This window comes from Suricata suricatta, chromosome 15 (assembly GCF_006229205.1).
Source record: "Suricata suricatta isolate VVHF042 chromosome 15, meerkat_22Aug2017_6uvM2_HiC, whole genome shotgun sequence".
NCBI lineage: Eukaryota > Metazoa > Chordata > Mammalia > Carnivora > Herpestidae > Suricata > Suricata suricatta.
The window spans coordinates 15147958-15162530 of record NC_043714.1 but is presented as its reverse complement, the minus strand read 5'-3'; the positions used below and the strand labels follow the sequence as shown (position 1 = coordinate 15162530).

The 14573-nt window shown below is 37.5% G+C and overlaps 1 protein-coding gene across 4 annotated transcripts in view; it reads right to left on the bottom strand.

The window, feature by feature from the left end:
* The window catches only part of MTFR1 (mitochondrial fission regulator 1), a 61088-nt gene that overhangs the window by 40383 nt on the left and 6132 nt on the right, over positions 1-14573 (bottom strand). The gene's annotated exons all lie outside the window — the stretch shown is intronic.

Sequence of the window (14573 nt, the reverse complement as noted above, 5' to 3'; positions counted from 1 at the left end):
GGGCAGAAGAAGACAGATAATCTTAAGCAGGCTCTACACAGGCATGGGGCTTGATCCCATGACCTTGGGATCATAATCTGAGTCAAAATCAAGAATCTGATGCTCAACTGACTGAACCACCCAGGCGCCCCATATCTGATTGAAACGAAGAGTTTGAACAAAACCATGTCAATGTGCTGCTTCCTCATCAGAGCAGTTTTGATTAAAAACAAATAAAACTGCAGAACAAAACAGTTCAGTGTACTTACTATTACTAACTACTCAGTATTACTGATGCAAGCTCATCCTATTACGGACCACAAAAAAAAAAAGAGCTTATGGTCTACACTTAGAGAAAAACTTTATGAACAACTGGGGGAGGGGTGATAAAAGGTTCCACAAAATACCAGACATTGGGTGAAACATGAACTGAAAAGAGCCAGGTCCCAATGACAGATGAAAGTATGTAACAATTCTAAGCACTGGCAGAAATATATAATTTACTGATAACTGTGAAATGGTCATGAGTAGAACTTTGGGGAGAGAGAGATACAGATATATTTTAATGTCGCCAATATCTATACTGCTTGTAAGAATGCATACTTTGAGAGTTAATGGGAAGAAAAACAGAAAAGGCCCAAAAATAATGTCAAAGCTGACAAAAAAGAAAAATTAGTTGGGGGAAAAAATGGTTTTATGTAGGATTTGAAAACCTATCACTTTTATATATACATATATTTTTTACCTTTTTTTTTTTTAAAGTAGGTCTTATGCCCAATGTGGAGCTTGAACTAACAACCCTGAGATGAAGAGTCACATGCTCTACCAACTAAGCCTGCCAGATGTCTCTAAGATGAATTTTTTTCCAGTTTTATTTATTGGGGCACGTGGGTGGCTCAGTCAATTAAGTGTCAGACTCAATTTCAGCTCAGGTCATGATCTGGTTCATGAGATTGAGCCTCGCTGTCAGTGCAGAGCCTGCTTGGGGTTCTCCCTCTCCCTATCTCTGTCCCTCCCAAGCTCACACATGTGTGCATCCTCTCTATAAAAATAAAAAAGCTTTTTAAAAATTCTATTAAAGTTTTATTTAAGTAATCTCTATACCCCATGTGGGGCTCAAACTCATAACCCCAAGATTAAGAGTCATACACTCTTCCAACTGAGCCAGTCAAGCATCCCAGCTTATCACTTTAAAAGGTAACCTACACAGAAAAGTACACAAATTTTAAGTGTCCAGCGTGATGAATTTTTATATATGTATAGACCTTTGTAGTCACCACCCAGATCAAGATATAAAACATTTCCAGAACCCCAAAAGCCCCCTATCTAACCACTGTTCTAACTTTTTAAAAAATGTTTATTTATTTATTTATTTAGAGAGATGGGGATGCCTGGGTGGCTCAAGTCAGTTAAGCGTCCAACTTCAGCTCAGGTCATGATCTCAGGGTTCATGGATTCAATCCCTGGCATCGGGCTCTGTGCTCATACCTCAGAGCCTTGCAGCCTGCTTCAGATTCTGGGACTACCTCTCTCTCTGCCTCTCTCCCGCTCACATGCACAAGGGAGACAGAGGAAACCCAGGCAGGCTCCACCTTGTCAGTGCAGGCCCAACGCAGGGCTCAGTCTCACAAACCTCAGGATCATGACCTAAGACTAAATCAAGAGTCAGACGCCCAGCTGACTGAGTCACCCACTATTTCAACTTTTATGAGCATTTATTAGTGTTGGCCACTCTGTGTATTCTTTTGTGTCTGACTTCTTTCATTTAACAATGTCTGCGAGATTAATTCACATGTTTGTAAATTATAGTTACTTTTCGTTGCTGTGAAGTACTACCCCACAATTCACTTACCCAACTTACTCTTCATGAATATTTGGGTTGTTTCCATTATCTATTACAAATAGAGGTGCTAAAATAATTCTTGCACATAGCATAGAAAGGTACACATAAAAATTCATTTCTCTAGAGAGTATGCTCAGAAGTAAAACTGTTACATCACAAGATATACAGACAGTCCCAAATGGTCATCAGTGGTTCAACTCATAATTTTTTGACTTTGTGAAAACAAATACACATTCAGTAGAAACCAAACTTCAAATTTTGAATTTTGATCTTTTCCTGAACTTTGATCTACTACATGGTAGATACTCTTACAGGATGCTGGGCAGCAGCAGCTCTACAGCGCCCAGTCAGCCACGTGATCATAAAGGTAAACAACTAATAGACTTACAGCCATTCCGAAACCATACAATCATTCTGTTCTTCACTTTTAGAATAGTACTCAACAAATTACATGAGATATTCAACACTTTATTATAAAATAGGCTGTTGGACGATTTTGCGCATCTGCAGGCTACTTTCTCAGCACATTTGAGGCAGGCTAGGGTAAGCTATGATGTTCAGTAACTGCAGTGTGCTAAATGCATGTTAGACTTCATGGTATCTTCAACTTACAATGGGCTTACTGGGACAGAACTCCATCATCAGTCCAGGAAGATATATGGCTACATCTTTAATAGAAACTAACATCTTTCCAAAGGACACTCTCATAAGCAAGTAAATGAGAGAGTTCTAGGTGGTCTACAGTCTGTCAATACTTGCTTAAATTTTAGCCATTCTACTGGGCTCTTTACATGTTTGGGGGGCATTTGGTATCTTCTCCAAAGTATCTTTTTTTTAAATATTTTTTTTAAATCTTTTTATTTATTTTTGAGACAGAGAGAGACAGAGCATAAGCAGAGGAAGGGCAGACAGAGAGGGAGAAAGAATCTGAAGCAGACTCCAGGCTCTGAGCTGTCAGCACAGAGCCCAACGTGGGGCTCGAACTCATGAACTATGAGGTCATGACCTGAACCGAAGTTGGACACTCAACCAACTGAGCCACCCAGGCGCCCCTTAAATATTTTTAATATTTATTTATTTTTGAGAGACAGAGTATAAGCGAAGAAGAAAAACAGAGGTAGACACAGAATCTGAAGCTGTCAGCACAGAGCCAGACAAAGGGCTTGAACCCACAAAGAGTAAGATAATGAATGACCTGAGCCAAAGTCGGACACTCAACCAACTAAGGTACCCAGGCACCTCTCCAAAGTATCTTTCGCTCATTTTTTAAAGGGATAGGACTTTAAAAAATATTTTTAAATTATTTTTGCCGGGAAGAGATATTTTGCAATCTGAGCTAAGAATCAGAGCAGGCTTCAATAAAGAAGATGAAATCTAAGAGTGAATAAGAAAAGAAGCCAGAAGAAAAACCTCAGGAAACACTTAAGGAAGTAGCAGAAATAATAAAAACCTCTGGGAAAAATGATCAAAGGGTAGCAGAAAATTAATGAGAGAAGTGTTGTCAGCAAAGGAACAAAAAGGAAATTTCAAGAAAAGAAATGGTCCTTATTAAACAGAAAACACACAGGAAAAGAGGTCAATAGTTGGTAGTCCCCTTCTGCCAGCCTTCCCTCCAAGCCTCTGCACTGTGCTCTCCAGAACCCTCCTTAAAGAGAAACATCCCCTCCTTTCCTGAATGGAGATGGGCTCTCCCTTTGGGCTCTCCCTTCACGATGCTGCTTCAAAGCCTTCTCAAAGGGTTCCTGCTTGCTTAATCTCTCACACTTCATATCAAAGCTATTTCTAATCAATAACTTCTCTGCATTTTGGCCCCATCAGCACTAGTAAATCAATAAATATATCTTCTATCTGCCAGTGTTAGGTGATTTCAATATTTACAGAGTTGAAACATCCCACAGAGAACTGTGTAAGTCCATTCATAAAAAGAACCAAAACAGGTAAAATTAAAAGTAAGCTAATCATAGAATAGATTTTTTTCTCAAGTTTTGTTTTGCTCTGTTTTACTTTTAGAGACTGGGGTCCTGAATGACAGGAGGACTGAGAGGGATTTTTAAGGGTGCTGGCAATACTCTATCTCTTAACATAGACACTTAGGTGTGTTTATTCTATGAAACTGTAGGAGAGTTGAAAATACTGACTCTAGCTTTAGTCCTCCATTTTGCTCATGTCCGCTCACTCAGTGATCTCTCTTGGGGCTGTGTGTTCCTGACCCCTTGGAGATTAATATACATCCCTTAGAAATGCCCGCCAAGGAAGCTTGTTTTGGCCTCCCCTGAATCTGTGAAGAGATAATGGTCCTTCCGTCTCCTGAAGCACAGATGGGATGACAAGATGTGTTAAAGGTTAGATGCCAATGAAGTGCCTCCAAGCCCTCTGATCTCCCTACTCCTGCACATGCCCTCAGTCTATAAGATCTGTAGACTAAGATCTGGACTTTTCAGAGAATAGCTGCAGAGATGTCCAGATTATCATCCAACCAAGCCTGTCAGTAAGTTTCCCTGAATAAAACTCTGTGTAAACTGCATGGAGTTGCCTATTGTGTTTTTCAGTCCTGTCTTCTCAGTTTGGAGGATACTTTATAGTCCTTCCTCCACCTTCCAACAGAAACTTATCGAGATGTATTCTTATATACTTTTCTTAATGTAAGTTATGTCTCAAATAAAAGCTTTAAAAACATACATAACCTTTGACCAAGTCATGCAACTTTCAGGAATTTCTCTCAAAGAAAATCATTATATGTAAAAACACGTGTGTAAAGATATTGTCTACAGTGCTTTTTCTAACCACAAAACTGGGATCAAACTTAAATGTTCATCAATAAAACAACTGTTAAATTACAGTATACTCATATTAGAAAACACCATGCATTTTTTAAGTGAAATCCAGATTGTAATTACACATAACACATGTAGAAACTTTTTAAATCAGCATGTTGTATACTTAAAAGTAATGTAGCATTGTATGTTAACTATTCTTAAATTTCATTTTAAAAAGTGACTATATAATGACTTGATGGCATATATATGATACATGTTTTGTTTTTTTAGGAAGAATATTAAGTATGATTTAATTTCTGTAAAAAACAAAAATCCTCAACCTCTTTTTTTTTTTAAATGTTTATTTTTGAGAGAGCCTAAGTGAGGGAGGGGCAGAGAGAGGGGGACAGAGAATCTGAAGCAGTCTGTGCTGACAGCAGCAAGTCTGATACGGGGCTCAAACTCACTAACTGTGAGATCTTGACCTGAGCTGAAATCGGATGCTCCACCAACTAAGCAATGTAGGCACCCCAAGCCTCAACCTTTTTATTTATGGAAAGATACACATCAAATTCTTAAAACTGACCAGAGCAGGCAGAAGTGAACTTTTCTTTGTATGGTTTACTTTTCATTTAAAAACAAAATCTAGGAGCACCTGGCAGGCTCAGTCAGAAGAGCATGCAACTGTTCATCTCTGGGTTGTGAGTTCGAGCCCCACCTTGGGTATAGAGATTACTTAAATAAACTTTTTTTTAATCTAGTAAATAAAAATAAAAAAATCTCACCTTCCGGCTTTCCCTCAGATACTCCTCTGACCTACTCTGCCCATATTGAGATCTTCAGTCTATTCTCCCCTGCAATTTTCATCAACCTAATCAATCCCTTTCCACCTTCACTTTCTTCTACCGGCAGGGAGCCAAAAATCACTTGAACCACTCTTTGTATTTTCAACTCCTTTTTCTGTTCTATTTAGTCAACAAACCAGAACTTGATTAATCCAGCAGGCTGCATTTCCTACACTTGGGCCTTAGAAAAATTACTGAATCTCACATTTTGATGTTGCTACAAAAAATGTCCTACCTTTGATCTCAGATAGGCCCTCACTGCTGTCTAGCATTCGAGGAAAATATTTTCTTACTCTTGCCCCTCTTCCATTCTCCAAGCAGCTTTTTCAAGCATTCTCCATGCTATCCAAATCTCTCCAACCCTTCCTCCATCATTTCTCAGCAGAAATGAAACACACTACTTCAAATAACAGAGAAGTCATCTAACAGGAAATCCCTCAAAATCCTGCCACTCCACATGCCACACACTTACCTACATTCGCTCCTCTTCTGTCCCCCATTCTCTCCTGTCCCTCCTTCCAACTAAGTGCTCAGGATCACACCCCCTCAACTCCCAAGTCTCATCACATCAGTTCCACTCCGTACACATAAATTCTTTCCTGTCCCGTGTCAAATTTAATCACATGCCAACTTCTAGTTTCTCCCTTCTGCTCCCAAAGATCCAAACGCAAACTCCTTAATTTTCTTCCTAAATCTGCTGCTCATGTTCCCTACCTCAGAAAATTGCACCCACACTGTTGGCTATTCCTTCTTTCTCTTTCATTTTCAATAGTCAAGATGAAGGTTTCCTCCTAAGTAGATCAGATTCCATTTCCATTGCTGTTCTATTCCAATCCTGCTATCCGAAGCCTACTCTATTATAAAAATCTATTAACTAGACTATTAGTCACCCCCCACCAATTTTGCTCTCCCCTATCTATTCATTCTTGATATCAAAATAAGTCCTTTATGATCTGGCCTCTCTACCTTCCTACCCTCTGTATCTTTCATACTCTACTTTGATCCAATCATACAGATAATTATCCCTATATCAAGCTAGCTCCTATAATTCCTTTATTTCAGCTTCGCTATCACTTCCGCCAACAGGTTTTTCCTGATGGACCAGGATTAGGCCCACCTCTCAGTATTCTCCTATATCCCACAGTAAAACAATGTACCTACACTGCTTATCTCCACAGCACTTTAATAACCTTAAGAGCAAAAACTCTTATTCACCACAGTGACCTCGGCACTCAGTATATGGAATATAAGAGTTGCTAGTATTAAAATATTAAATGAAGGACATCTAAGCCCCAGGCCAGTGTCTTTTCCAAACTATCAAATGTAAACAGATATGTAAGAATTTTGCTTCTATTTATAGGTGAACTAGGTAATTTCAGACAAACCATCCTGCCAAGAGGACAAATAAACTGGACAAAATATTAAAATCATCTATTTGAAAGCGTCAGCTAACTGTCAAGGTGGAGAAGTATAACCAGGCCAAGAGTTATTTCCTTGGAGGAAAATAACATAAAAAATAAAAATAAAAGGGATTGACTTCCATGAAATTTACTGAGAGAAGGCACCTATAAACGAGTGAAAAAGGGAACATCACTATAGATCATAAAGGCGGTAAAAAAAATAATAAAGGGAGAGGCGCTTGGATCATTCAGCTGGTTAAGCATCTGACTCTTGGTTTTGGCTCAGGTCATAATCTCACAGTTCGTTAGTTTGAGTCCCAGGTTGGGCTTCACGTTGACAGCCTGGAGCCGGCTTGGGATTCTCTTTCTCTCTGCCCCTCCTCTGCTCATGCTCTCTCTCTCTCAAATAAATAAATAAAAGTTTAAAAAAATAATAAAAAGGGGGCACCTTGCTGGCAGTCAGTTAAGCATCTGACTTTGGCTCAGGTCATGATCTCCTGGTTCACAGGTTTGTGCTGACAGCTCAGAGTCTAGAGCCTGCTTTGTGGATTGTGTCTCCCTCTCTCTGCCCTTCCCTTGCTTGTACTTGGTCTCTTTCTCTCAAAAATAAAAGCATTAAAAAAAAAGAGTAGAGATTACTTTAAATTAAAATGATAGAAAAGAAAGAAAATCATAAAAAAGGAAAACGAAGTTATATAAGAAGTTACAGTGGTGGTTACCTTTGAATGGGAGTGGGTAACAGTCTGTAGAGAGCATGAAGGAGCTTTCTAGAGTGAAAACAACTTTCTATTTCTTAATGTGGGTGGTGATTATATGGACATTTGCTTTGTAAGAATTTATTATGTATTCATGTTTGTGCATTTTTTATATTACATTTTGTGTGTGTTATACTTCCAAATAAAAAAGGCTTAAGAAAAGATGGCTAAGAATCAGACTGTATTTTGTTTTCTAGGTTCTGTATGAATATATATGTAATTTAACTTCAAGAATTTGATAATGATGATATAAGCTTATAGTCTAGTCTACTCTGAAAGAGACTATAAGAAATAGCAAACTATTTGGGGGAGGAGGGGAACAGGTTATTGGCAGGGCAGTAGACAAGACCAAATGAAAACAGATAAACCTTGAAAACAGACATTCTTTTCCCCCTACAAATACAATGAAAATATATAACAGTGTGTAGTTACACCAATTCAAGTTTACAGCAATCAAATCAAATATAATACTAATACTGCTTTCAACAAATGCAGTGTATGCTTTTGAGATAGTTATAATAAAAAAATTCCCAAAAAAGGCAAAAAAAATTTCATTAGGAGTAAAAAGTTTCACAATCACCCTGTTAGTAATAATAACAAAGTTGTCATTAAATTTAAAATGCCAAAAACTTAAGCTACAACAGTACACCGCAGCTTATTTTTATAAGGTCTTTAGAACTATTCAAGAAAATGGCCATTTAATTATCTTTACATTGTGAGAGAGGAGTGTGGCTATTTTACAGCAGAGGTGGAGGGACTCTAAAATGATTAAAAGGACATTCTTATTCAGTTGGCTAATTTACTAGAATATGGTTTCCTGTTCTCAGAACACTAAAAGATTAGATAAATCTATCAGTGCACCCCAAATGACAGTCTATGTTTTGCCAAACAATGCAAAAGAAAAATAAGGACCATGAAGTTTGGTTTCTTTGTTGTTGTTTTTTACTTTTTCCATTTGAAGTTACTGTCCTTTATTATGAAAATACATCCTTCTTACATTTTTGTGTAAAAATGCCTTCTCTTTAGGATATGGGGATAGTAGATAGATGTTACTTGATTTTTTATTTTTAATGTCCTTACTCGTCACAATGAAAAGTTGTCAATCCTATGTCAATGCCTGCCCTACTTTCCGGAAATTAAACTTGAAATTACAATCTAGTGACCACTGCTATACTTTCATCTGTTGAGACTTTAAGTCAGAATGCTTTCCCATACTATAAAACAATGATATAGTATTTGACCCTTGGGTACAACGTAATGGCAATTATTTAGAATTAATAGTCTATACCGTTCATGCAAACTTAAGTACACTGCCGTATTCCCAGGGCCTAGCACAGAATCTAAAGTATAATAAGCTGCACTTGTTTCAGTCCACAAATGAATAACCTCATGACCTAAATCACATCTCCCAACAATCAAAAAAAATTTTTTTCAGATAAAAAATTTAATAAGACAAATTAAAACTTGATGAAATTTCTCTCAAGTAAATGGGTTTTATATATGAAATTACATTTTTGAAAGGCATTTTCTATAACATTTTTAAAGGTCAACTTTTCTCTCTGAATGATATAAAAGAGAGACTTATATTTTCACTTAAACTAAGAGTGTACTATCATGTGATTATCTATGAAATATAACTCTACGATGGATGACATAATTACATATATATTTCTTGAACTATTTTTATTTTAAGCACTTGCATGCAAATGAATTAAGTACTCTGGCGGCATCAATTTTACTTTATTTTGTAATGCCTTTTTTTTTTTTTTTTTTTTTGAGAGAGAGAGTAGAGACAGAGGGAGGGAGGGACCGGAGGAGGTGCAAAGAGGGAGGGGGACAGAGGACCTGAAGCTCCTCCAAGCACACAGCAGAAAGCTCTAACCCTAACCTAGGAACTGTGAAATCATGACCTGAGCCAAAGTCAGATGCTCAACTGACTGAGCCATCCAGGTGCCCCTTCTGGCATCAATTTAAAAACGATCTTTAGAAAAAACTGTTCAGGGGCGTCTGGGTGGCTCAGTTGGTTAAGCATCGAACTTTGGCTCAGGTCATGATCTCACAGTTAGTGGGTTTGAGACCCGCATCAGACTCTGTGCTGGAGCATGCTTCAGATTCTGTGTCTCCCTTTCTCTTTGCCCTCACCTGCTCATAATCTGTCTTTCAAAAATAAATAAACAAAACAAATATTTTAATAAAAAAAATTTTTTAAAAGGTAATTTTGGTAAGTTGTATAATAATTACTGTCTCCTGCATATTATGTGTATAAAAAATCTCCTTAGGGGCAAAACTCAGTAAATCACACCTTTGTAAATAAACATTAGTTATAAATGCTAGAAAAGGTTATTTACTGAGCATCAGTGTAAAAAGAGAAAATTTAGAAGCAAACTAAATTTCCATCAATAGAAAAATAGAATAAATTCAACATACCCATTCTAAGTTTATGACCATTAAAACAAAAAAAGTTATATACGTAATATATAATAAAAAGATACATGAAAAAAGTTGCAAAGTACCATATATACGTGATTCTTTTTTGTGTGTGATTCCATTAAAAAAAAATAAAGCATACAGGGGCATCTGGCTGGCTCAGTCAGTAGAGCATGTAACTCTTGATCTTGGGGTTGTAGGTTCAAGTCTTACACTGTGTGTAGAGATTACTGAAAAATAAAATCTTTTTTTTAATAAAAAGTATAGCAATAATGGTAAAATAGATATTACAATTTAAATCAACTAACTAAAAAATAAAATAAAATAAATTTTAACTGCAAACCACGCAATAATAATTCGTATACAATCAGTGCTTGTTATTTCAGGATATTTTTCCCAATTTGAAGGGAATTTTTGAAGGGAAAAACTTCACTATAGGGGTGCCTGGGTGGGTCAGTTGGTTAAGCATCTGACTCTTGGTTTCAGCTCAGGTCACAATCTCATGGTTTGTGGGTTCAAGCCCCTGCTTGGAATTCTCTCTCCCTCCCTCTCTGCCCCTCCCTTGTTCATGCCGTCTCTCAAATAAACATTAAAATAAATCAACAAATAAACAAACAAATAATTTCACTCTAGGTTGCACTTCCTATCAGAACCCAAACAGATTAGGATAAAGAGATATCTTGCCTTGGGGCGCCTGGGTGGCTCAGTCAGTTAAGCATCTGACTCTTGATTTCGGCTCAGGTCTTGATCTCAGTTCATGAAGTTTAAGCCCTACATCAGGCTCTGCACTGACAGTAGGAAGCCTGCTTGGAATTCTCTCTGCTCCTCCTCCCCTTCTCTCAAAATAAATAAATAAACTTTAACTAAAATATTGTCTCTTTTTCCTATCAAATTGGCAAAAGTGAAAAAGGGGACAACCAATACTGGGAGAGGCATAGGTTGCTTAATATTTCTGATGGGCAACCTGGCAATATGTACACACTTTCAATTTTACTTCTAGAAGTTTATCTTATAGAAGTAATCTGACAGCGACAAAAGTCTGAATAGACAACCTGACCTCTTAAGTATTGAAATAGTTTAAAAAACTGGAAAAGAAATCAAAACATCTAACAAAAGAGAATTGTTTAAATACACAAAGGTACCTCATTCATACCTTGAAAGACTAAGCAGACATAAATAAGTCCCGTGAGCTGGACTCTGGTAATAGGAGGCTCCTCACCCTCTCCCATCCTTGCAGTGTGCATTCCAAGTGCTTTCTCCCCTCCCAGAAATTGCCCTAAAGACAAAGCCTTGAGATAGTGATAGGGTGTTGAGACCATCTGGGGAGTATATGTGACTAAACCCAGTTAAGGCCCCTATATGAAGCTTTTAAGACTTGGTAGGCAAGTGTGGAGATCTACAGTCTTACGGCTTCTCAAGGTAAGCCTAGTGAATTCCCTTGTTTATTATACCTACTACCTCCCAATCCAGAACAGCTTGCCTCTATCTTCAAGTCTCTCCCTCCCATCCAAGTACAATGTCAGGTTTCACAACAACCAGGAAGCTCCCTGGAGATTGTGAACCAACAGTCCCAAAACAGTCCACTTAACTTCTTACAAATGTAAAAAACCACTCTTCCCTCACACACACAAAAGCAGGCCTCAGGCCAGTTTATGCTATTGGGCCATAGTTTGCCAACCTCTTGTCTAGGACTTAGGCCAGTGGTTTAGCCTCACATGGTGGGATTACAGTGGTGACATTTTATGTTTTTCACCTAAACTGTGTAATTTGGGGGCTCCTGGGTGGCTCAATCAGTTAAATGTCCAACTTCAGCTCAGGTCATGGTCTCATAGTTTGTGGCTTCAAGTCCCACATAGGGCTCTGTGCTGACAGTGGCAGAGACTGCTTGGGATTCTCTCTTATTCCCTCCTCTTTGCCCCTCCCCTGACTTGCACTCTCTCTCTCTCTCTCTCAATAATCTGAAGCAAACTCCAGGCACTGAGCCATCAGCACAGAGCCCGACGTGGGGCTCAAACCCACAAGCCATGAGATCATGACCTGGGCCGAAGTTGAATCCTTAACCAACTGAGATACCCAGGAACCCCAAAATAAATAAGCTTAAAAAAAATAATAAACTGTAATTGGTACCAATGGTACATAACAGGGGTGCCTGGGTGGCGCAGTCAGTTGAGCCTCCGACTTCGGCTCAGGTCAGATCTCACGTTCGTGGGTTCAAGCCCCGCGTCAGGCTCTGTGCTGACAGCTAGCTCAGAGCCTGGAGCCTGCTTCCGATTCTGTGTCTCCCTCTCTCTCTGCCCCCTCCCCACTCATGCTCTGAATCTCTCTGTCTCAAAAAAAAAAAACCAACAAAAAAAAAACCAACAAAAAAAAAAACACCAATGGTACATAACATACAAAAGAATAGTTGAATAGCTGACAGCAGTTAACATTTCAAAGAGCACCAAAGTATATAAAGCAAATATTAACAGATGTAAAAGGAGAAACTGGACAGTAACATAATAGCAAGGGACTTTAACATCCATTTACATCAACAGATAGATCATCCAGACAGCAAATCAATAAGGAAACAGTAAATGACACATTAAGCCAGATGGACTTAACAGGTATATATAGAATATTCCATCCATAAACAGAATACATATTCTTTTCAAGTGCCCATGGAACATTCTCCAAAACACATTAAGCCACAAAACTTGTCTCAATAAATGTAAGGAGACCGAAATCATATCAAGCATCTTTTCCAACCACAACGGTATGAAACTAGAAATCAATTACAATTTTAAAAAGTAGGAAAAGAAAACCACAAACACATGGAGGCTAAACAACATGCTACTGAACAACCAATGGGTCAATAAAGAAATTAAGGAGAAATCAAAAAATACCTTGTGACAAGAATGAAAACAAAATATTCCAAAATACATGGAGCACAGTTCTAAGAGGCAAGTTTATAGCAATATAGGCCTATCTCAGGAAAATCTCAAATAAACAATATAATATTATACTTAAAGGAAATAAAGAAAAACAAAGCCCATAGTAGGAAAAAAAATAACAGTTGACCCTTGAAGAACATGGGTTTGAACTGTGCAGGTCTACTTATATGTAGATTTTTTTCAATATGTACAGCACAGTATTGTATATGTATTTCCTCTTGCAATTTTTATAAGTGTTTATTTTTGAGAGAGAAAGATAGAGCACGAGTAGGGGAGGGGCAGAGAGAGGGAGACACAGAATCTGAAGTAGGCTCCAGGCTCTAAGCTGTCAGGACAGAACCTGATGTGGGGGCTCAAACCCACAAGCCATGAAATCATGACCTGAGCCAAAGTCGGATGCTTAACCAACTGAGACTGCCAGGTGCCCCTCTTATAATTTTCTTAATAACACTTTCTTTTTCTAGCTTGGTAGTCACATTTTGGGGGAGTCAAAAGTTATAGGGAAATTTTCAACTGCACGGAGGGATATCAGGACCCTAACTGCCTCCCTTTGTTCAAGAGTCAACTGTGATGAATATCAAAGCAAAAATAAACAAAATACATTGAAAAAAGAACTACCAAAAAGATCATTGAAACTAGGAGCGGTTTTTTTAAAGATAAGCAAAACTGATAAACCCTTAGCCACATTAATCAAGAAAAAAATGAGAAAGCTGTCAAAGGAATATAATCAGAAATGAAGAGAAGTTACAACCAATAACAAATAACAAAGGATTATGAGATTATAATATTATCTCATATAAAGTGCTAGATTATAAACTGCTAAATTGCACAACCTAGAAGAAATGGATAAATTCCTAGAAACATACACTCTTCCAAGATTAACTCAGGAAGAAACAGAAAATCTGAACAGACTGATAACTATTCATTTGAATTGGTAATCAAAAAACTCCGAACAAACAAAAGTCCAGGACCAGATGACTTCACAATTCTAACAAACATTTTAAAAGTTAATATTTATCCTTCTTATACCATTCCAAAAAATAAAACAGAAAGAAAAGCTTTCAAATTTATCCTTTAAGTCCAGCACTACTTTGTTATCAAAACTAGACAAAGACACTACAAAAAAAGAAAACTCAGGCCATTATGCCTTAGGAACATAGATGTAAAACTCATCAACAAATATCAGAAAACTAATTTCAACAATACATTAAGGATATCATACATCATGATCAGGTGGGATTTATCCAAGGGATGCAAGAATGGGTCAACATCTGCAAATTAACAAGTGTAGTACAGCACATTAACAAAATGAAAGATAAAAATCATGTGACCATCTTAATAGATGCAGAAAAACCATGTAACAAAAATCAACATTCATCATGATAAAAAAAAATCAACAAAATGGTTATAGAGGGAATGTACCTCAAATAACAAAGGCCATATATAATAATCTCACAACTAACATCATACTTAACAGTAAAAAGCTCAAAGCTTTTCCTCTAATATGAGGGAAAAGACAAGAATGCCTACTCTGGCCTTTTATTCAACACAGTACTGCAAATCCTAGCCACAACAATCAGAAAAGAAGTAAAAGACACCCAAGTTGGTAAGGAAGAAATAAAAAACTGTCACTATTTG